General features: G+C 37.9%; 1 protein-coding gene across 1 annotated transcript in view; it reads left to right on the plus strand.

Annotated features, from left to right (window-relative positions):
* GPM6A (glycoprotein M6A) overlaps window positions 1–23,088 on the plus strand; it is a 491,855-nt gene that overhangs the window by 19,534 nt on the left and 449,233 nt on the right. The gene's annotated exons all lie outside the window — the stretch shown is intronic.

Genomic DNA, 23,088 nt, shown 5'->3' on the forward strand with positions numbered 1-23,088 from the left:
ATGTCGGTATTTCTTAATGTACCTTTAGAAGAAAATACATGACAGTTGTAGTTCTAGAGGTATGCATGTCCTACTGTGTTCCAGGTTTTCAATAGATTACCTTCAGATTCTGAGTAGGTAACGGGCAGGTATGGTTAAAGCAGACAGAGCAGTTGGCTTGGGATCAGGAAGACTCATCTTCTTGAGTTCAAATCCAGCCTCAGATACTTACTAGCTGTGTGAGCCTGTGTAAGTCATTTAACCCTGTTTGTCTTGGTTTCCTCATCTGGAAAATGAGCTGGAGAAAGAAATGGCAAACCATTCCCGGATTTTTGCCAAGAAAACCCTAAATGGGGTCACAAAGAGTCAGACACAACTGAAAAATGACTCAATGACAACAGCAACAAATAGAAGAAAAGGTGATATTTGGGGGAAAGGTTAGTCTATAAAGTTTATAGACTTTAGTCAAAGGCATGGTTTCTTCTATTGGATAAGAACATGATATATCTGACTATTCTTTTGTGAAAGAATGGCCTGGAAGCTATCCATCCAAGCTATCCCCTCCTCCTTACCCCCAGCTTTTTGTAATTAAGAATTCTTTCTGGTACTAATGCATTATTGTACACAGTCTTTTGATTTGAAGATGGCCAACTGCCAAGTTGCTGTATACCATTGCTTAAGTTATTGAATCCCTAAACTCAACCGTTAACCATCTGATGAGTATGACAATTAGATATAATGCCAACAGTTGCTTACTCAAAGCATTACTTGAAATGCTAAAGTCAAAGCATGACTTATGAACTGATTTTCCATTTAGTCATCACTATCTTCACCAGAGGATGTCTGTCCAATTTCACTAGTTTCTTTGGAATGAGTCCGCTATTGTATTAGGTTCTATTGCTGACTCTACACATTACAGAATGGAGAGGGTCTTTCTCTTTCCCCTGACCACAAATGACTTTGGCATCTCTCCCTACTTATATTATCATTTGGAAACAGAATTATACTGCCTGGAATTTTCACCGTAAGGCACCATTCGGATTTTTTAAAAAGTCACATCCTTTGATTGCAATCAAAACTGCACAAAACTTTGGATTCATCTAAAGTTTTTAACTTTTCCAGCAGACACAAAACTCAGTCCTGGCTCATCTGTCAAACTAGAGAATTGTTCAGTGAATTTCTTTTATCTATATCTCTAGTTATGATTGGCTCTACCATAAAAGTCTACTTAACCCTGTTAGGAGAAGCAACATCATGTAGCAGAAAGAACACTGGTCTTAGGGTCAGGGGCCTTGGATTGAGCTTATCTAGCATGATCTAGTTGTATGACCTTGGACAAATGATTCCATCTTTCAGAGCTTCAGTTTTCTTAACTGAAAATGGAGTGTGGGGGCATTAGTGATCACCACCTAGAGAAACAATTCATGTGGAATAGAGCCCAATCAGTCAATCAATAAACATTTATTGAGCACCTATTATATGCCAGGCTCTATACCAAGTGCTGGGGATAAAAAAAAATAAGGCAAAAATGGCAGTCCCTGCCTACATCTGATTTGTAGTTGAAAATTTCTATAAGTATTGTCTCTTCCTAATAGAATGTGACACATACTGTCTGTATGATTTGGGCAAATCATTTAATCTCTTAGTGCTCTAGGCTGTTTTCTAAGACAAGTTGTAGAGAAAGCACTGACTTATACTGATATGAGTCTCTTCACCCAGGTTTGTCATATCAGTGAAATCATAAGCCCTGTTTTTACGTTCTTCTTTACAATGTTGGTACTATAACCACACAAATTGCTGTCCTGGTTCTGCTCCTTTCACTGTATCAATTCACAGGAATCATCCCAGGTTTCTTTGAATTCTTTCCTTTCATCAGTTGTTACAGTGCAGTATTCCTTTCTATTCAAATTGCACAATTTGCATATGATCTTTTAAATAATAAAAATATCATTTTAGGCACTTAAAATGGGGTGCAATTCATTGAAATTAAATTATATGCCATGCTTTTTTCTCCTGAAATATACTAATTCCGTAAAGCAAGTGCTTTTAACCTGGGGTTCATGAACTTATTTTAAAAATTTTATTTTGATAACTATTCCAATATAATTGGTTTGCTTTGTAATCCTATGCATTTTATTTTAATTAATTTAAAAACATTGTTCTGAGAAGAGATTCACAGGTATCAGTAGACTATCCATAACACAAAAAAGGTTAAGAACCATTGGGAGTTTAAAGCAATGTGCCTGTGATGTCAAAACATATTAAGAACAAGTTTTAAAGATTCAGTTCTATTTTAAAATGATTAGAGATACACAGGAATAAGAAATAACTCTTTTCCAGTATCAGCAAAGGATATAACTTTCAGCCCTTTCTTTCTGGGCTCACCCTTGCCTTCTTCTGCATCTCCTCTGCCGTCTTCTAAAGTATCTTATCTAACAGTATTCATAATAGGCGAAATCCCACAAGACCATTGGATGAGAGTCGTAGAAAGAGTTTGGAGGCTTTTTAGAAGTCATCTAGTTCAACCCTCTCTTATTTTATGCAGAAACCAAGGCTCAAAATGCTCAGAGTGATACAGATGTGGTAGAATTGGAACTTGTTCTCTGGTCCATTGATTCCATGATGTTACCTGCTTTAAATCTAGCAGATTATCTAATGGACAGATATTTTGTAATGTTTTTCATTTTTATTTTTTGTTGTAATTCATTACACAGAGTAATAAGCAAATAAAGATTTTTAAAGGCCAAGTGTCATAGTCTGAGCCTTGGATCAGAGCAAATGCCTCAGAGTGAATTGTGGTCTGGGAGGGAGCTGTCTATGTGATATTCAACTCTTGAAAATCAATTATTATCTTATTCTGTTAAGGGATCATACCAAGCCCTCCCAAGTATTTAGCATCTAGTCATGAAGCTTGGAAGAGCTAATCTATTTCTAGAAGTCTAACAAAAAAATTGTTTTCATCACTTGATCTGAGATCAATTTATTATTGACCTGACTGAATCAGCTGATACCCCAAGACCAAATGTTTCTCTTGACAATTCACTCATTTTATCTCAATGACTAAATGCTTTTAAAAGTGAATGTTGCCAGAAATGGATAAATATTAGATCCCACTCCAAAAAACGCAGTACACTTTTGAATATTTCTATTTTAAACGAAGGCTAGATTTATTTCATGTTTTTGGTGCATTAGGTCTAGTAATAATTAAATCATTTTAATTATCCTATTATGAAAAATATTTCATACTGAATTTTTCAATGATTTGAGGCCTGATAGACTGGACTGGTAAGTTTCGTGTGACACTGAATATGGGATTTAATATAACATGCAGAGTCTATAGAGGGGAAGGGAAAAGTTATTAACTCTCACTTCCATTTTGTATCAGTTCTTTAAACGAATCCTCACTGGTTTCATTGGCAGTCAGGACACCTGACTTCTGGTTTTGCTTCTCTACTGCTGACTACTGTGTGTCCTTGGACAAAGCCCATCACCTCTCTGGGCCTCAGTTTCCTTATTTCTAAAATGAGGGAGTTGTACGAGGTGATTTCTAAGGTCCTTTTCAGTTTAACATCCTGTTATTTCATATGACTAATTTGCTGGGGTGTCTGTGACATATGGTAACATTTTGAATTCCTTACTACTAGGGACATCTGTTTTTCCCCAAAGCATATCTCCAACTAAAGGCTACACTGTGTGTGCAGAATATATGGGTAGGTTCCATGGTCTGAACCACATGTGTGAAATGTGAGACTTATGACGGGGCTTTTTGTTTGTTGGTTGGTTTATTGAGGTTGTAGCAACTACATAGTCTATTCTGAATACAATTATATGTTCTGATTATCACACTGATCTTTGACTTAGTGAACATTTTTTATGAATCAATTTGTATTTTAAAGTGCCTGCCTCAGTTTCCTCATCTGTAAAATGAGCTCATTGGACTCAGTAGCATCAAAGGCCCCTCCCAGCTCCAAATATATAAACCTATACTCCAAATTATTTTTCACTTTTTCTCTCCATATTAATTGTAGACCTTACCTGTCTTAGTTTGGTTTTCTCTCCTGGAATTTGCCATCTAAACTAGCTTTGGAAATTCAAAGAAAGGTCAATGTAAACTGAAAAAGCTTGGGCTAAGTAATCAGATGGCATGTTTATACATTCCAGTTGTCTACTAAGATAGTCTCAATTAGTTGGAAGGTAGCTTAGGAGCATGCATAATAATATAAGGTCTGCCTTAGAGAATATGCATATAAATTATTATATAGTTGCTAGAGACAAAGAGAGAAGGTCTTTAGTCAAAAGTTGAAGCTCTATCAGAAACCATAATGAGAAGCAGTGTGCCTTACTGAATAGAACTGCCATTAGGGGACTACTATTATCAACATAGTAATTATTTTGACCAAGGGATGGTTCTCTCTACCATTCTGGGCCTTGGTCACCTTATCTGGAAAATATAAATAATGAAACATCGTATCTATGTGATTAGGTTTTGGGTAGATTCCTGAGAATGATTTCATCATGCTATTGATTTTGGCCAAAGGCCTTACAAAATTTATAGCCTGAGGAGGCTAAAGATAATCTTTAAAATAAATTATAAAGACCATTATAATAATCATATGATATATTATAATATTTTATATGTTATATGGCATTATCAATATTATTATTATAGAATAAGTTATAAAGAATGAAGCAAAGACTGGAGCTTCAACATTGGAGCAAAAAACATTTTAGAGGACTAGTCAGACTAATATATCACTTGATTGTTTTAATTATAATGTCTAATGGAGCTGCAGCTGTGATTTTTCACACTTGTTGCACAAAGTAGAGCATTGGCAGTGGTCAGTGGTTGCTGGCCTCCTGAAACAAGCTTATTTAGGGTTTTAGTGAGTAGTCAGTCAATAAACATATATTAAGTGCCTGCTATATACCAGGTACTTCGCTAAGCATTGGAGATAAAAAAAAAAAGAGGCAAAATTCAGTCCCTGTCCTCAAGGAGCTCACAATCTAATGAGGGAGACAGCAGGCAAACAAATACATGCAAAAAAGTTATGTACAGGATAAATAGGAAATAAGACAGGGAAGGTACTAGAATTAAGAGAAGTTAGGGAAGAATTCCTATGGAAGATGGGATTTTATTTGGGAGTTCAAGGAAGCCAAGGAAGTCAGTACTCAGAGATGAAAAGAGAGCCTTCCAGGCATGGGAGACAGCCAGGGAAAATGCCCAGAGTTGAGAGATAGAGTGTCTTGCTCATGGAAGAACCAGGAGGTCAATGTCATTGGACCAGTGGTGGAAAGTAAAGTATAAGAAGATTGGCAAGGTTATGAGGGGTTTTAAACATCAAACAGAGCATTTTGTATTTGATCTTGGAGGTGATAGAGAGCCACTGGAGTTGCTCAATAGAGTAGGGGATGGGGAGGTGACATAGTGAGACCCACTCTTTAGAAAAATCACTTGGGTGGCTGAATAGAGCATGGAGTGGGGTTGCTTGAGGCAAGCAGACCCTCTAGCAGGCTATTGCAATAATCCACACATAAGGTGATGAGGATCTACACCAGGGTGGTCTCAGAGGAGAGAAGGGAATGACACAAAGGTAAAATAGACAGACATTGGTAAAAGATGAGGGGTCAAAGATAGTGAGGAGTCTCAGATGACACCTAGGTTGTAAGCCTGAAGGACTGCAAGAATGGTGTTGGGCTGTACAGTAATAGTGAAGGTAGGAGGGGGAAAGGGCTAAAGGGGAAAGATAATGAGCTTTGGACATGTTGAGTTTAAGATTTCTACCAGTCATCCAGTTCAAGATGTCTGAAAGTTGGAGATTAAGGAGGTCAGCAGAGAGATGGTAATTTAGAACTGATGTGATCATCAAGTGATTATGTGTGTGTGTGTATGTATATATATATATATATGTGTGTGTGTGTGTGTGTGTGTGTGTGTGTGTGTGTGTGTGTGTACACGCACATGTGGGGGGAAGGACAGAACCCTGTGAAATAGAGTTCAAGTACATGATCAGGATGAGGATCTAGCAAAGGAAATTGAGGAGTGGACAGATAAGTAAAAGGAGAGTCAGGGGAGAGTGGTGTCATGAAAACCTAAAGAGAAGAGAGTATCAAGAAGGAGGGGTGATGAACAGTGACAAAGGCTGTAGAGAGGTTGAGGAGAATGAGGATTGAGAAAAGGATGTTGGAGTTGGCAATGAAGAGGCCATTGATAACTTTGGAGAGAATAATTTTGGTGGAATGAGGTTAAAAGAAGAAAATCAGTCAAGGCACCTGTGGTAGACAAGTTTTTTAAAGAGTTTAGCCACAAAGGGCAGAAGTGATATCAGATAATAGTTAGCAGGTATGGAAGGATCAAATAAGGGTTTCTTGAGGACATGGTCATGTTCGTAGGAAGTAGGGAATGAGGCAGTAGACAAAAAGAGATATTAAAAATAAGTGATAGAAGAGGAAATCCACTGGAGGAGATGGGATGGGATGGGTTAACTTGAGCAGGTAGTGGGGTTAGTCTTGGTAAGGAGTAAGACTATCTCATTATGTGGGACAGGGGTAAAGGAGGATATAGTGGCAGAAGGCATATGAGTGATATGAAATGAGGAAGAGGGGAGAAAAAGGAGTCCATGAGGGATGGTCTCAATTCTTTTCCTAAAATATGAGGCAAGGTTCTCTGCTGAGAGGGTGGAGGGAGGAGAGCCATGGGAAGTTTGAAGAAGAATGATAAGGTTTGGAAGAGTTATTGTAAAGGGTGGAATGGTGAGTTTAATAAGTAAGATTTAGTAGGGTTGTCTAGCAGCAGAGAGGGCCCGGTTCAGGTTGTATAACATATGTTTGTAGTGGACCCAGTAAGAATGTGTGATTTTCTCCACCTTTATTCAGCAGCACATATATGGGAGGGAAGGTGGCTGGTGGGATTGATCTAGGGCTGAGACTTGGCAGGGCACATTTGGCAAAATGATGAGGGGCCTGGAAACTCAAGAGAAAAGGATTGTGTAGAGTTGAATTGATTCACCAAGGGATCAAGATGGGGAAAAGAGGACAGAGTGGCTAGTGCAGGGAGAGAATTGAGAAGTTAAGGGATTGGAGGTCATGGTGTGGAAGATGATGAGTAGGGTTAACTAATGAACAAGCAGAAAGAAAAGCTGAAGGCCAATAGATTTGATAAGATTTTCCTCAATCTTAGAGCTTGCTGAAAAATTGTTTGCCATTTAACCTAGAGATTACATACAAGGTTTGTTTTGGCCCAGGCAGTTGATTTCGTCACTGTGGAAACATTTTCTATCAGTGCAGATTAGCATTTTTTCTGAAACTCTCAGGGTAACTGAGAGTTGTTCTGTCTGCCACCAATCAATATCTTGTTTGACAAGATAGATGTAGGGAGTATACATATGTCTTAAGTCTAGAATACAGTTAATGAGGAGTCCAGGATGTAGATAATGAGGTAGGGTGGTAGTATGGTATAGTAGTGGGTAAGAATGTCTTTATGACCCAGTGCAAAGCTAGTTCAAACTAATAATTCCTTCAGATGCTGTTTGTAACTGTACCGAGGAGAGAGATAAGGATATTGCTGGGGCCCACTCATGAGTAATTGCTAGGCACAGTGTCCTTGGGCTGGGGAGAAACTGTCAGGAATAGTGTTTCTGAGGCTAGGGAGAAATTGGGGTCCAAGTTCTGAGAGTAGTCTGGGTAAACCAAGAAAGTAGGAGGCTTTCCATATCAACCTGGGTCCTCCTGACTGTACGGCATGCTCTCTCTATTCCACCATGCTACCTCCAATCCAAGAGGCTTATTGATGATAATTACTTGGGTCTTGTTGATCCCATTTTAACATGTACTGTCAATCTGTGACTGTGGAACTAAGTTACTTAGAATTTGGAAGTGCTTAAACATTTCTGGGAATGTTCTGATTGATGAAAGAGATGCAATATAGCAATATTGATTTCTTCTTGGTTGGCTATGTCTATCAAAAAGTTTTGTCTCAGTTGCCAGGAGCAATCTCTGTAGATCTTAAAATAATATTTGAGGTTGTCAATAATCTGAATGTCTTTATGAAATTAATTTCTATTACCCACACACAAAAATTGGTCTCAATGAGTTACAGTTAGATTTTATGTTGTATTTTGGTGTGTTCTCTTATAATTCCAATCATTTTGTAATGAAGCAGTTCCTTTTTGTGGTAAATTATTCAGGCTTTTTTAGAGTGCAGTAATTTGATTTGACTATTAATCCCATATTCAAAGCACAAAACATTATTTTAGTGATTTTTTTCACAGGTTAAAATCACATTCACAATATTAAAGTAGAGAAACAGTTCCTGAGTTATGAGCCAAATTCTTTCCAATACTTAAGTTTGTGCATAGAACTTTCATTCCTCATTTATTTAGCATAATTAATAAATATAAAATATTCCACATTCATCACTTTTCCAGATAACTGAAACTTTGGAATTTGAGATTAGGAAAGGACTCCAAAGGTCATCTCTTCCAACCTGTTCCTAGACAGGAAATTGCTTTTTCAGTATTGTTGCAGTATGAAAGGTTGAGAGGTTGTGACCCCTCAAAGACTGAATTACATGATGGGTTGTCTGGAATGAATTCACAGACTCAAGCATTCTTTAATTCGAGGTGGCAAAGTTTTATTGTTATGCTTTTCAGCGGGCAAGGATTCTTAAAGGATCCTGCAATCTTAGAAAGATACAGTTAAAGTTTATATAGGATAAAATACAACAAAACATGTGCCAAATATGCTAACTAGGGGATTCAGGGTGGGATTAGGGGGTGGTTAAGGAGTGGTCAGTTCTTAAAAGAACATGCACAAGAATTTTACCCAGCGTTCACTGGGAAAAGCCCACAAGGGGGGCCACATGGAGGTGTGGTTTTAGGCCTGCTATGTCACTAAGTTAACTAGAGTTTAGGGTAACTGAGAGTTGTTCCGTCTGCCACCAATCAATATCTTGTTTGACAAGATAGATGTAGGGAGTATACATATGTCTTACGTCTAGAATACAGTTAATGAGGAGTCCAGGATGTAGATAATGAGGTAGGGTGGTAGTATGGTATAGTAGTGGGTAAGAATGTCTTTATGACCCAGTGCAAAGCCAGTTCAAACTAATAATTCCTTCAGATGCTGTTTGTAACTGTACCAAGGAGAGAGATAAGGGTATTGCTGGGGCCCACTCATGAGTAATTGCTAGGCACAGTGTCCTTGGGCTGGGGAGAAACTGTCAGGAATAGTGTTTCTGAGGCTAGGGAGAAATTGGGTTCCAAGTACAAGCACCCAAGCACCCCAGCAGTATCTTCAATGATTTCTGCTTGTAGTCCTGCAGTGATGGGGAGCTCACTACTTATCAGAAAAGTCCACTTCATTTTTAGGCAGCTATAATTGCTAGGAAGTTTCCCCTTACATTCATAAATCTGCCTCTTTTCAACTTCTACCCACTATTTCTGGTTCCAGCCTCTGAAAACAATCAGAATAAATACTGATTTTTTCTATTTTTATAGCAATCTTTCTATCAAATTATGCATTTCCCAGCCTTATTAGAATGCAAAGAACTTAACCTTTCCTTATGATTCTGGGTTATTAGCACAAATACTAGATTTTAGAGGGCTGTGAAAAAAAGCAATGTCCTCTTACCTTTTGAAATGCACAGAGATGTTGGCCTTACAATTAATGATTTCATGCTGCTTTATATATAGGATGATGCTTCTGCTGCCTCTCCAGTCTTTTCCCACCTCAAATTCTGTATTAATTTTTTTTGTTGTTGCAAATGGGTAGTTATATTCCCTTGGTTTTTGGTTGTTGTTTTTTTTTTTGCTAGTAGATCACTTTTAGTTTCCCCCTTTCTTTCAGGCTTCTAATAATAGTGATAATATATCTCAATTAGCTATCATTTTGTAGGTGTGAGTATTCCCTCCACTCACAAAAACCTCATCATTCCTCAAACATCCTGGGCCTGTACTTGGTACTGGAGATAAGAAGAGAAAAATGAAACATTCTGTGCCCTCAAAAAGCTTATATTTTATCAAAGGAGACAGCTTGTGGGTGTATACATACACACATATTAGCTTCTTTTACATGTACTTACATATATGTGTGTGTGTGTGTGTATATATATATATATATATATATATATATATATATACACATACATATATACACATGCAAATGTACAAAAGAAAAAAAGGGGATTTTGGGGGAAAGGACACTAGCAGCTAGGGAGACTTAGGAAAGCAAGGTCCCATGTAGAAAGTTGCATTTGGACTGAGCTTTGAAAGAAACTAATTTCTTTAGCTATGAACTAGGCACATAAAGTTTTAAGGATCAAAAATGAGGAGGAAGCGTGTTCCAGGCATACGTATTACCTATGCAAAGGCAGGGAGATGGGAGAAGGGGTGCTGTAGAAGAGGAACAGAAAGGAGGCCAGTTTGGCTGGACCACAGAATGCATAAAGGAGATAATAAAATTGTAAAAGTAGGTTAGAACAAGACAGTAATGGGTTTATATGCCTAAGAGAGGAGTTTGTATTTGATCTAAGAGGTAATGGTACCCAGAACCATGAACTATATTTAAAAGATCCATAATCAAGAATGATTTTTAATATTTATTTAATTTAATATTCTAGCATCCACTTTTTTTTTGTTTGGCTAGGCAATGGGGTTAAGTGACTTGCCCAGGGTCACACAGCTAGTCAGTATCAAGTGTCTGAGGCTGGATTTGATCTCAGGTCCTCCTGGTTCCAGGGCCTGTAGGACTTTCATGTCCTCCCTTCTTGGTCTCCCTTGTCTCTTCCTCTGCTGAGTCACATACTGTGGACTCTGCAGCGCTCTGAGAAAAACCATCACAAGGAGCTTGTTCTAGGAATTAAAACATTTAATTACTCCCTTTGTAAAGGGCTCTGCCCCATCCATGCAGAAAGCTGACTGATGTCTTCCAAGAGATGTCTTATAATAGTAACTTTTAAATATGATGGCACTCATCCTTTCAGTTTTCTGACTAGCTTTCTATACCCCACTTCCACGACTTTAGAGTAGATTGCCAATCAATTCCCTTCTTTACCCTCATTCCACCTTTACCCCCAACTTGGTTTTTCTCTTTAGGCAAATTCAGGCCTGCCTGCACTTGTTAGAACAAGACAATTTTCCATTTTTTCTCATTCATTTTGTTCCTCCATTCTCTTTCAAAGCCATCTATAGTAAAAGTAGTAAATACATAAACAAAAAATAAGTAAGTGAATGAAAGAATAAATAAATAAATTTAAATCTCCTATAGGGAGAAGGGAATCAGTGGTTAGAGTGTCTATGACTGGGAGGTAGACAGTATAGATATGGGTTCTATCAGAGCCACTTAATAGGTCTGTTATCTGGGGTAAAACATTTACTATCTTTGAATCTCAGTTTCGTCATCCATAATTATGTTTCTCATTAAGTTTTGTTAGACTGATTTGAGATAACCAGCATTGTCAAACTGTAATAGAAATGGATGCCTGAAGGGCCCCTATTTAACTTAGAAAACCACAAATTAACATTATGTTGTACTGTATTTTTCTTTATTTTGTTAAGCATTTCCCAGTTACATTTTGATTTGATTTGGGGGTACTCCAAGGAGTTTCGGGTGGCAACTGATCTATGCAATGTGCTTTGCATAGAGGACCTCACTTCATTTCAATCATCACTATCAGAGCTGTCCCACTCCTATCCATTCTCCACCTGGCTGCTAAAAAGATTTGTCCAAGGCCGAAGCCTGACCATGTCACTCCTCTGCTCAACAAACTCCCCTCCATTATTTTTATGAATGTAGCCTCCTAGTGTCTTCGTTTTTTTGGTTGCCTTGTCACCTCGTAAACTCAAATTGAGTTTGTGGTCCTGTGGCACCCAATGTTCTATTCATGTGATCAGGGAGATTCCTAGGCCCTATTCCTCCAATCTACGCTTAGATGTTTTGAAACAGCTTTTCTGTTAGCCTTATTCATTTTACCTAATAATTTGTTCAGGCAGCTGGGTGGCAAAGTGGATAGAGTGCCGAGCCTGGAGTCAGGAAGACACATCTTCCTAAATTCAAATCTGACCTCAGACACTTACTAGTTGTGGGACCCTGGGCAAGTCAGTTAACCCTGTTTGCCTCAGTTCCTCATCTGTAAAATGAGATGGAGAAGGAAATGGTAAACTGCTCCATTATCTTTGCCAAGAAAACTGCAAAATGGGGTCGTGAACAGTTGGATGTGACTGAACAAAAGCAAAATCTATCATTCTAGCCTGTCATCCAGCATGCAAAACTATCCCTCCCAGAAGTTTGATAAGAATAAGGTCAGGGGACAGAATACTATGATATTCCACTAGAAACTCATATCATCATTTGGGTATGGTCATTCAATAAGTTCCAAATCCTCCTGTTAATATCAGCCTCCAACTCACATCTCTTCATCTTGTCCAGCAAAGCAATTGGGCAAGCCTTTATTAAGTGCCTCCTATGTGCCAACCACTGTGCTAGATGTCAGGTATACGATGGCAAGAGCAAAATCTTACCCATCTTCAAGGATCATAGGACCATAGATCTAAAATTGTGGCTCCTTAACTTTTTCTCTTTTTCTTCCTTCCTTCCTTCCTCCTTCCTTCCTTCCTTCCTTGTGGCTCCTTAACTTTTTCTCTTTTTCTTCCTTCCTTCCTTCCTCCTCCTTTCCTTCCTTCCTTCCTTCCTTCCTTCCTTCCTTCCTTCCTTCCTTCCTTCCTTCCTTCCTTCCTTCCTTCCTTCCTTCCTTCCTTCCTTCCTTCCTTTCTTTTTCTTTCTTTTTCCCCTCTCTTGTCTTAAATTTATTTTAATATAGAAGCCAGTGCAGAAGCTTAATACTGGGGATTTTCCTAGAATTTGGAAACAAAATTTCCTGCACAAAGGACAACCTCTTTCTTTAATTTGGCTTTCCAATTTAGAAGAACTCATGATAGACTAACCTCTTTAGACTAACCTTTGAAATATCAGCTGTTATTTGAGAGGGAATGAAGTCTGTCTCCTAAGAGCTGGGTTTAAGGAGAGGGGAATAATAAGAGTTTAAGCTAATACTTACATAGAGCTTTACATATATGATCTTATTTGATTCTTATAACAACTTTGTGAGATAAATGCTATTATTATCTCCATTTTATAGATGAGGAAGCTAAGACTGAGAGTTTGGTTGAATTATTTAAGGTTACATAATCAGGAAGTATATTTGTGATAGGATTTGATCAAAAGTATTCTTGATGGCAAATCTAGCATTCTTTCCGCTATACCATGCTGCCTCTCAAATAACATTAACTACAGTCAGGGCTGGGATTCCTGAGGAAGTCCCAGTAATGTCCTTTGAAGTCTGTGCTAACCACCTTTAACTTTTCTTACCATATAAATTTCCTCTAAGGTAAGGCTTCTTAACCTGAGGATGATAACTATTTTGATAACTATTTGAATATTATTATCTCCCTTTGTAATCCCAGGCAAAGGATTCATAGGCTTCAACAGAAAGGGGCCCATGACCCCCATAAAGGTTAAGAAACCCTGATGGAAGGGAGATCCCTTTTTAGGTATAAGTCACTCACTCCATGACAGGCCTCTCCCAGTAGAATGCCTGCCTTGACTCACTGCTAAACTCTGATCAATATAACATCTTGAGGTCCTGTGCCCATCAATGAATAAGTCCATAAAGCATTTACTGTGTATCAAGCACCAGGGGAAATAGGTATAAAATCAAAACATTCCTTGACCTCACAGAGCTTACATTCTACCTTCTACACAATACCCTTGTCCCTGGTAAACTGCCCCTCAAATATAGTCATAGAGAGGTCTTTGTCATATTCTGGAGGCCTCAGCCCTCTTATTAGTTCCATCCTGAACGAGCACGCCCTGAAAATGGGACTGTCACATTGTAACTACCAGTCCTGTTCAGCCTAGAATGGTCATAATCTGAGAGGCAGAGGATCTCTGGCTGCTAGCATCCTCTTTAGCAAAAAAAAATCAGCAAAATCAATCAAAACACTGAAAAAAAATGGCATTATATATTATAATTATATTATTATATATGTAATATATTGTATTGTATTATTATATTATATTATATTATATTATATTATATTATATTATATTATTATATTATATTATATTATATTATTATATTATATTATATTATATTATATTATATTATATTATATTATTTACATGTTCCACAGTCATGGACCACCTCTACCTCTGCAAAGGAGTGGGAGAAGATGTCTTTTCACATCTTTTTTTGGGACCAAGCTTGTTCTGGATAATTTTAAACAACTCATTTTAGATTGTTTTCTGGTAGTTGATCTTGACTTGTCACATTTCTTTTTGATCTGGAGCCCTCTTCCTGTGCCCCTGGTTATCTATCAGGTACTGGGTCATATCAACTCAGACTGACAAATTTCTGGGTAGAGGCTGTATTGCTAAATGGACTTTAAGACTTACTACAAACAAACCCAGGAACTATATGAACACAATTACAAAACACCTTTCACACAAATAAGGTCGGATCTAAATAATTGGAAAAACATCAGTTGCTCTATTTTATATTTTATTATATTAGCTTGGTAGGCCTAGCTAATATAATAAAAATGACAATTCTACCTAAGCTAATTCACTTACTCAGTGCCATACCAATCAAACTACCAAAACTTATTTTATAGAGTTAGAAAAAATAATAACAAGATTCATTTGGAAGAACAAAAGGTCCAGAATATCAAGGGAACTAATGAAAAGAAATGCAGGGGAAGGTGGCCTAGCCATTCCAGATCTTAAATTGTATTATAAAGCAGCAATCATCAAAACTGCTTGGTACTGGCTAAGAAATAGAGTGATGGATCAGTGGAATAGGTTAAGTATGCAAGACACAGTAGTCAATGACTATAGTAATCTATTATTTGATAAACCCAAAGACCCCAGCTTCTGGGATAAGAACCCACTCTTTGACAAAAACCACTGGGAAAACTGGAAAAGAGTATGGCAGAAACTAGGCTTTGATGAAAATCTCACACCATATACCAAAATAAAGTCAAAATGGGTTCATGATTTAGATATAAAGGCTGATAATGTAAGCAAACTGGGAGATCAAGGAATAGTTTACCTATCAGATTTATGGAGAACAGAAGAATTCATGCCCAAACAGGAGATAGAGAACATTAGGAAAAGCAAAATGGATAGCTTTGATTACATTAAATTGAAAAAAGTTTTTGCACAAACAAAGTCAATGCAACTAAGATTAGAAGAAAGGTAGAAAATTGGGAAAGAATTTTTACAACCAGTCTCTCTAAGAGCCTCATTTCTAAAATATATAGAGAATTAAATCAAATTCATAAGAAGACAAGTCATTCCCGAACTGATGAATGGTCAAAGGATATGAACAAGCAGTTCTCAGATGAAGAAATTAAAGCTGTCTATTGTCATATGAAAAAATGCTGTAAATCACTATTAATTAGAGAAATGCAAATCAAAACAACTCTGAGGTACCACATCACACCTATCAGATTGGCCAAGATGACAAAACAAGAAAATGATAAATGATGGAGAAGATGTGGGAAAATTGGAACACTAATGCATTGTTGGTGGAGTTGTGAAATGATTCAACCATTTTGGAGAGCAATTTGGAACTATGGTCAAAGGGCTATAAAAATGTGCATACCCTTTGAGCCAGCAATAGCGCTTCTAGGTCTGCATCCCAAAGAGATCATACAAATGGGAAAGGACCCACATGTACAAAAATATTTATAGCAGCTCTTTTTGTGGTGGCAAAGAATTGGAAATTGAGAGGATGCCCATCAATTGGAGAATGGCTGAACAAGTTATGGCATATGAATGTAATGGAATTCTATTGTGCTATAAGAAATGATGAACAGGCCAACTTCAGAAAAACATGAAAAGACTGGTATGGTCTGATGCTGAGTGAAGTGAGCAGAATCAAGAGAACATTGTACACCATAACAGCCACTTTGTGCGATGACTAATATTGATAAACCTAACTCTTCCCAGCAATACAAGGATCTAAGACAGATGTCTTGTGATGGAAAATGCTATCCACATCCAAAGAAAGCGCTATGGAGTCTGAACGCAGATCGAAGCATTCTATTTGATATTTTTTTTTCTTCTGTTGAGTTTTTATTCCTCTTTCTGGTGGTTCCTCCTATGGGTTCTAATTCCTACCTACAACATCACTAATCCGAAAATATGTTTAATAGGAATGTATATGTGTAGCCCATATCAGACTGTGCACAGTCTTGGAGAGGGTGGTGGGGAGGAAGGGGGAGAAAATTAATAAAATATATTAATAAAATTAATAAATTAGTTTAAAATTTTTTTGAAGACTTATTACAAAATCATACCCTAAACCACTTGTTACCACCTCAAGATTAATATAAGTTCATGGAATTTGTTGACATAGGCTAGAAGTAAGTTTCTTCTCTATCAAGAGTCCCAGAATGGCTGTAGCTACCATCTTGTTTGAAATGAAGACGCCCCCAAGCATCCAGAAACTTGGTCTTAAATTTGTAATAGCTCTCCCAACCTGAGCTTACTTCCTCTGTCAAAGAAACTGCACATTCCAGGGCTGTCCCTCTTGATTTCTCTGTTCTAGCCTGTAATCTTACTGGCAAAGCTGAATCAGGAAGAGGTAAGGTGTATCTGGCTCATGACCCTTCTCTCTGCATCCCCCTCCCCCCTACATGCGCGCGCACACCCACCCACCCACCCACACACACACACACACACACACACACACACACACACCCCCAGTGCAAGAGCAAGGAATGTGTATGGCAGCCATTCTCTGGGAAGATAGGTTGAGTTAACTAAACAGTAAGTGTGTGCCAATACTTTCTGTTTCCTTCCTCCTGATCTGTTAATGACCTCCCTTGTTTCCCATTCATCTCAACCCCTTGGATTTGGGCACTCCAGGGAAAAGCAGATGCTGGATATGACTTTGGTTTGTGTTGGCTTAGATCCTAATTCTGACCTATCTTTGTTTCTCTAGGAGAGATAAACCACCCTTCAGCCCCAACCATTTCCTTAATTGTTAGCATATGTCACTAATACTCTCCACATTGCCTTGGTGGGATAAGACATTTCCTACTGAACAAGGCACCCATACCTGATCTGTTGTAAAACTTTGTGGCTAAGTGTTTAGATGCTAGCCTTTTAAAGATGGACAATGATATGGTAGTTGGTTCTAACAGGTTTGGGGATTCTGCCACTAGAGTCACAACATGAAAGGGAAGCCACTGCAATGGGAATAGTCCATTCTTGTTGAGACAGTCTTTTGCTGGTAGAACAGCTAGGTGGTAAAGTGGGCCTGGGGTCAGGAAGACCTGAGTTCAAATCTAGCCTCAGACACTTAGCTGTGTGACCCTGGACAAGTCAATTAACCTCTGTTCACCTCAGTTTCCTCAACTTCCAAATGAAGATAACAGTACCTAACTCACAGGATTGTTGGGAGGATCAAATGAGATATTTGTAAGTTACTTAGCAAAGTGCCTGACACATAGTAGGCACTATATAAATGCTTATTTCCTTCCCCTGGTTATGACCTTCCATTCCTGCTCTTGTTCTGTGATTCTAAGAACTATTGGCAAATAGGCCTACCAAAATGACAGAGAAAGGAAGCTATGGTTTCCATTAGATGTCAGTGAAACAGTTACATGGGATATCCCAAAAGTCTTAGTTCAGTTAAGCCCCAATAGCATAAAACCATGCTATTGGGACACCTGGGCTCTTGAACATTTCCTTTGTGTGACATGGCAGAGTCTCAGAAAGTTGACTGACCAGAGATGCTTCCCTACACTATCTCATAAGAGCCTAATAGGAATGGAGTGGTTCTATGTTTTCTCTTTCATTTGTTATCATTGTCCTATCCACTCCATCCTGTTTTGTTAGCAACTTTCACAATTCTGCTTTTCCTCAGTTAAATTGATTTTTATGCTTAAATTTATAACTTCCCTGGAAAATGTTCTAAAATTTTAAGAAAAACTTTCTAAGTAGAAAGTAAACTGTTTGATGGCAGGGCTGTTTTTGTTTTTTCCCTTCTTATCCCTAACCTGGCAGATATCCTATAGTGCCTGGCATATAGCAAGCCCTTGATAAATTCTCATTTAATGAGCTAATAAATTTAATTCCACTTTGATTTTACAGCTTAAAATAATAGCATTCATTTTATAGAATGCTATTGTTTTCATCTTTCTTTTGTATGGGAGTTGGGGGTGGGATGGGAATGAGGGAAATAAAATCCCAGTGTCAGAGTTCAGTGAACTGGATTCTGGTAACAGCTGACTACTAATACAGCTAAGGAATAGAGCTTGTAAGAAAATATGCAAGTGTCTTCCTTTTAGGGAAGCAAAGAGGATACTGAAGAAGCCTGTTGTACTGAAAGTGTCTCATTTTTGCAGCTACCAGCTTAGTAGTTAACACAATCCAAGGATTATATGGACTAAACCGGGAAGTTGCTACGTTTCTTAGAAAATTTAAATATGGATCTAAATTACTTTTTAAGTTATAGCAGCATCTGGAGGAATATGCTATTAGCAGTAAAGTGTATAAAGCTAGGATTCAATTGTCAACTTTGTTCTCTCAGAGTAAATGAAAAGGGGACATTGCCAACATCTAAGCAGGACAAGAGTGGAATTGTTTGTAATTAGGGCCAGTTTCCCCATTTGTAGATTCAAGGTCTCTGTGATCATCCACTTATGAGCTTCTTTAAAAAAATATTGACAAGACTTAAAATAAGACTCAAATTATTATGTTTTCTGGTGTACATAATCCAGTTTTGAAGCAGCACAGATGTGAATATTTATATTTGTATGCACTTGAAATTAGTTTTATTTGTAACTGTCTTGCCAGCACAGTAATCCTTTAAAACCAGAATTCCAGGGAGTAATCATAGTAGCAGCTGAATTTGGTTAAAAAAAATTAGTACCTACTGCTTCTTTTTTTAATAGCCTAGTCAGGGGCCTTTTTATGAGCTGAGGATAATGAAATTTGTTCAATTAACTTTGTACTGTGAAGGGCAGCTAGGTGGTGCAGTGGATATAGCACCAGGCCAGGAGCTAGGAAGACTCCTCTTCCTGAGTTCAAATCAAACCTCAGACACTTACTTGCTGTGGGACCCTGGGCAAGTCATTTAACTCTGTTTGTCTCCGTTTCCTCATCTATCAAATGAGCTGGAGTAGGAAATGGAAAACCACCCTAGTATCTTTGCCAAGAAAACCACTAAATAGGATCACGAAGAGTCAGACACAACTGAAATGACCCAACACCTACAGTCTGACTGAAAGATTTTAATACACGGGAAGGAATATTGCCTCATTCAGATTAAGAGGACCTGGGTTTAAATCCTGTTTCTGTGAATAACTTTGGGTAAGTAATTGAAACTGTCTGGGCCTGAGTTTGCTCATCTGTAAAATGAGAGAGTTAGATTAGATGGCCTCCTGGGTCCCTTTGAACTCCTGATTCATGAACCTGTGAAAAGGTATTGATCACACTTCAGCCCAATGTTTGAAGTGTAGCAAACACCTACTTGGCCATTTTGTTGTCATTTTCAGTCATGTCTGACTCTTCATGACCTGATTTGGGGTTTTCTTGGCAAAGATACTGGAGTGGTTTGCCATTGACTTCTGCAGCTTATTTGCAGATGAGGAAACTAAGGCTTTTTATATTAATTTATTTTTAGTTTTCAACATTCACTTCCATAAGCTTTTGAGTTTTAAATTTTCTCCCACTCCTTCCCCACCTCCTTCCTCAAGACTGCATGCGATATTATATAGGCTCTACATATACATCCCTATTAAACACATTTTCAGATTAGTCATGTTGTAAAAGAAGACTTAGAATCAATAGGAGGAACCACAAGAAAAAAAGAAACAAAACAAAACAGGAAAAAAAAAGAGCAAATAGAATGCTTCCATCTGCATTCAAACTCCATAGTTCTTTCTTGGGATGTGGCCAACATTTTCCATCATGAGACTTTTGGAGATGTTTTAGATCCTTGCGTTGCTGAGAAGAGCTAAGTCTGTCAAAGTTAGTCATCACATAACATGGCTGTTACTGTGTAAAATGTTCTCCTGGTTCTGCTCATTTCACTCAGCTTCAGTCCATACAAGTCTTTCCAGGTTTTTTTGAAGTCTGCTGCTTATCATTTCTTACAGCACAATAGTATCCATTATATTCATATACCACAACTTGTTCAGCCATTCCCCAATTGATGGGCATCCCCTCAATTTCCAATTCTTGGCCACCACAGAAAGAGCTGCTATTAATATTTTTGTACATGCGGGTCCTTTTCCCATTTGTATGATCTCTTTGGAATACAGCCCTAGAAAAGCTATTGCTGGGTCAAAGGGTATGCACATTTTTATAGCCCTTTGAGCATAGTTCCAAATTGCTCTCTAAAATGGTTGTATCATTTTACAACTCTACCAACAATGCATTAGTGTTCCAATTTTCCCACATCTTCTCCAACAATTATCATTTTCCTGTTTTGTCACGTTAGCCAACCTGATAGGTGTGATATGGTACCTCAGAGTTGTTTTGATTTGGATTTCTCTAATCAATAGTGATTTAGAGCATTTTTTCATGTGACTATAGATAGCTTTGATTTCTTCATCTGAAAACTGCCTGTTCGTGGTCTTTGACCATTCATTTATTGGGGAATGACTTATATTCTTATAAATTTGACTTAGTTCTCTATATATTTTATAAATGAGGCCCTTATCAGAGAGACTGGTTTCTGCTTCCCTCCTAATCTTGGTTGCATTGGCTTTGTTTGTGCAAAACTTTTCAATTTAATGTAAACAAAGTTATCCATTTTGCTTTTCATAATGTTCTGTATCTCTTGTTTGGTCATAAATTATTCTGTTCTCCATAAATCTGACAAATAATCTATTCCTTGCTCTCCCAGTTTGCTTATAGTATCAGCCTTCATTTTTAAATCATGTACCCATTTTTACTTTATTTTGGTATAGGGTGTAAGATTTTGGTCTTTGCCTAGTTTCTGCCAAACTCTTTTCCAGTTTTCCCAGCAGTTTTTGTCAAATAGTGAGTTCTTATTCCAGAAGCTGGGGTCTTTGGGTTTATCAAACAGTAGATTACTATAGTCACTGACTACTATGTCTTGTGTGCCCAACCTATTCCACTGATCCACCACTCTGTTTCTTAGCCAGTACCAAGCAGTTTTGATGATTGCTGCTTTATGGATACAATTTAAGATCTGGTATGGCTAAGCCACCTTCCCCCTGCATTTCTTTTCATTAGTTCCCTTGATATTCTGGACCTTTTGTTCTTCCAGATAAATCTTCTTACTGTTTTCTTAGCTCTATAAAATAATTTTTTGGTGGTTTGGTATGGCACTGAATAAGTAAATTAACTTAGTTAGAATTGTCATTTTTATTATATTGGCTCGGTCTCCTCATGAGCAACTGATGTTTTTCCGGTTATTTAGATCTGACTTTATTTGTGTGAAAAGTGTTTTGTAATTGTATTCATAAAGTTCCTATATTTGTTTCAGCAGGTGGACTCCTAAATATTTTATAATGTCCATAGTAACTTTAAACAGAATTTCTCCTTCTATCTTTTGCTGTTGGGCTTTATTAGTAATATATAGAAGTGCTGATAATTTATGTGGGTTTATTTTATATATTTTATATCCTGAAACTTCACTAAAGTTGTCTGAGGAAACAGGCTTACAGCGTTAAGTGACTTGCCCAGTGTTATATAGATAGTAAGTATCCGAGACCGGATTTGAACTCAGTAAAATGAGCCTTCCTGACTGCAAGCCTGGCGATCTATTTACTGTGCCACCTATCTGCCCTTACTTGGCCATACTCTTTCTTAAAATAGGCCCAGTAAACACTGTAGGTATTTGTCCCATGGAGGGTTCAGTAGTACCATTTCAAAAACCAAAACAAACAAAAAACCCTGTTCAATACACTTACCCCGTGCTATATTCAAACACTTATGTGAATAGAGTCAGCCTGGAACTTTCAAGCCAGGAAGAGCTGGGTTCAGATCCTGTCTCTTAGACATATTAGCTATGCAGCCTATGGGTAAATTATTTTTTTCTTTTAGTGTCTTTTAGTGTCAAAGAGTTGGGCATCATTACCAGTAGAGGAAATTTACACATAGAGAACTCCCTACAATGATGAAATCATAGATCCAGATTAGTAAAAAAAAATAAAATAGAGAGAAAAATCACTTAAACTGGTCTTTAGGGCAGAGTTTTTTTTTAAAACATTCTGAGCAATTAAAGTTAGAAAAATATCTTTGACTATTTTGGGATTAATATATGAAGGACCTGTAATGCACTCGGGAGGGGACTTCCTTCCCACACACTCCCCTGGCTACAAATGACATAGCTTTAGACTTGGCTTCTTAATTTTTGCATGCGTCATGGATTCCTTTGGCATTCTGGTGAAGCCTATGGATACTTTCTTGAAATACCATCCTAAAATAATAAAAGGAAATACCAAATTTCAGTCAGAGGTTAGAGAAAATAAAGATTTTTTTTTCTCATACATATATTTGTGTACCCCCTGAAATCTGATCAGACCTTTTGGTCTATAAATCCCAGTTTAAGAACCCTTGCTTTGGAGAGTTGCTTCAGGAATAGAGAGGTTAGGAAACTTGCTGGGATTGCATGGTTAGTATCAGAGGCAAAATTTGAACTCAGAGCTTCACAGTTTCAAATCCAACCTTCTTTCTGTCTCATGCCTCTAAAAAAATGCTCCTGTTTCTTATTATTTTATTTGGTTGGGTCAAGTTTGAATGTGTCCATTGTTGGAAAAAAGCAATTTGCACTGCTGCTGCTAGAGGGAACTTGGGTTGGGATCATGAATTCAGCAGGTGATGGGGTCCATAGAATGAACTTGGCTGTGCCCTGAGCAACCCCAGTATAGATCTTCACTGTTTGGGCTTGGGGAAGAAAAGCAGGGGGCCTCTGGTGGGTTATCCATGAGACATCATAGGGGATTTAGAATCACTCATGTTACCATAAAACACATTAATTGGTGGTGCCCCTCCCCGCCCCCACCTACCTCTAGTCTCCTGCTAGACACAGCACATGGAGGAAAACCCTGAGGTTGTGATTGATGCTCG

The sequence above is a fragment of the Phascolarctos cinereus genome, unplaced genomic scaffold, assembly GCF_003287225.1.
Source record: "Phascolarctos cinereus isolate Bilbo 61053 unplaced genomic scaffold, phaCin_HiC Scaffold_9;HRSCAF=440, whole genome shotgun sequence".
In the NCBI taxonomy this organism is placed as follows: Eukaryota; Metazoa; Chordata; class Mammalia; order Diprotodontia; family Phascolarctidae; genus Phascolarctos; species Phascolarctos cinereus.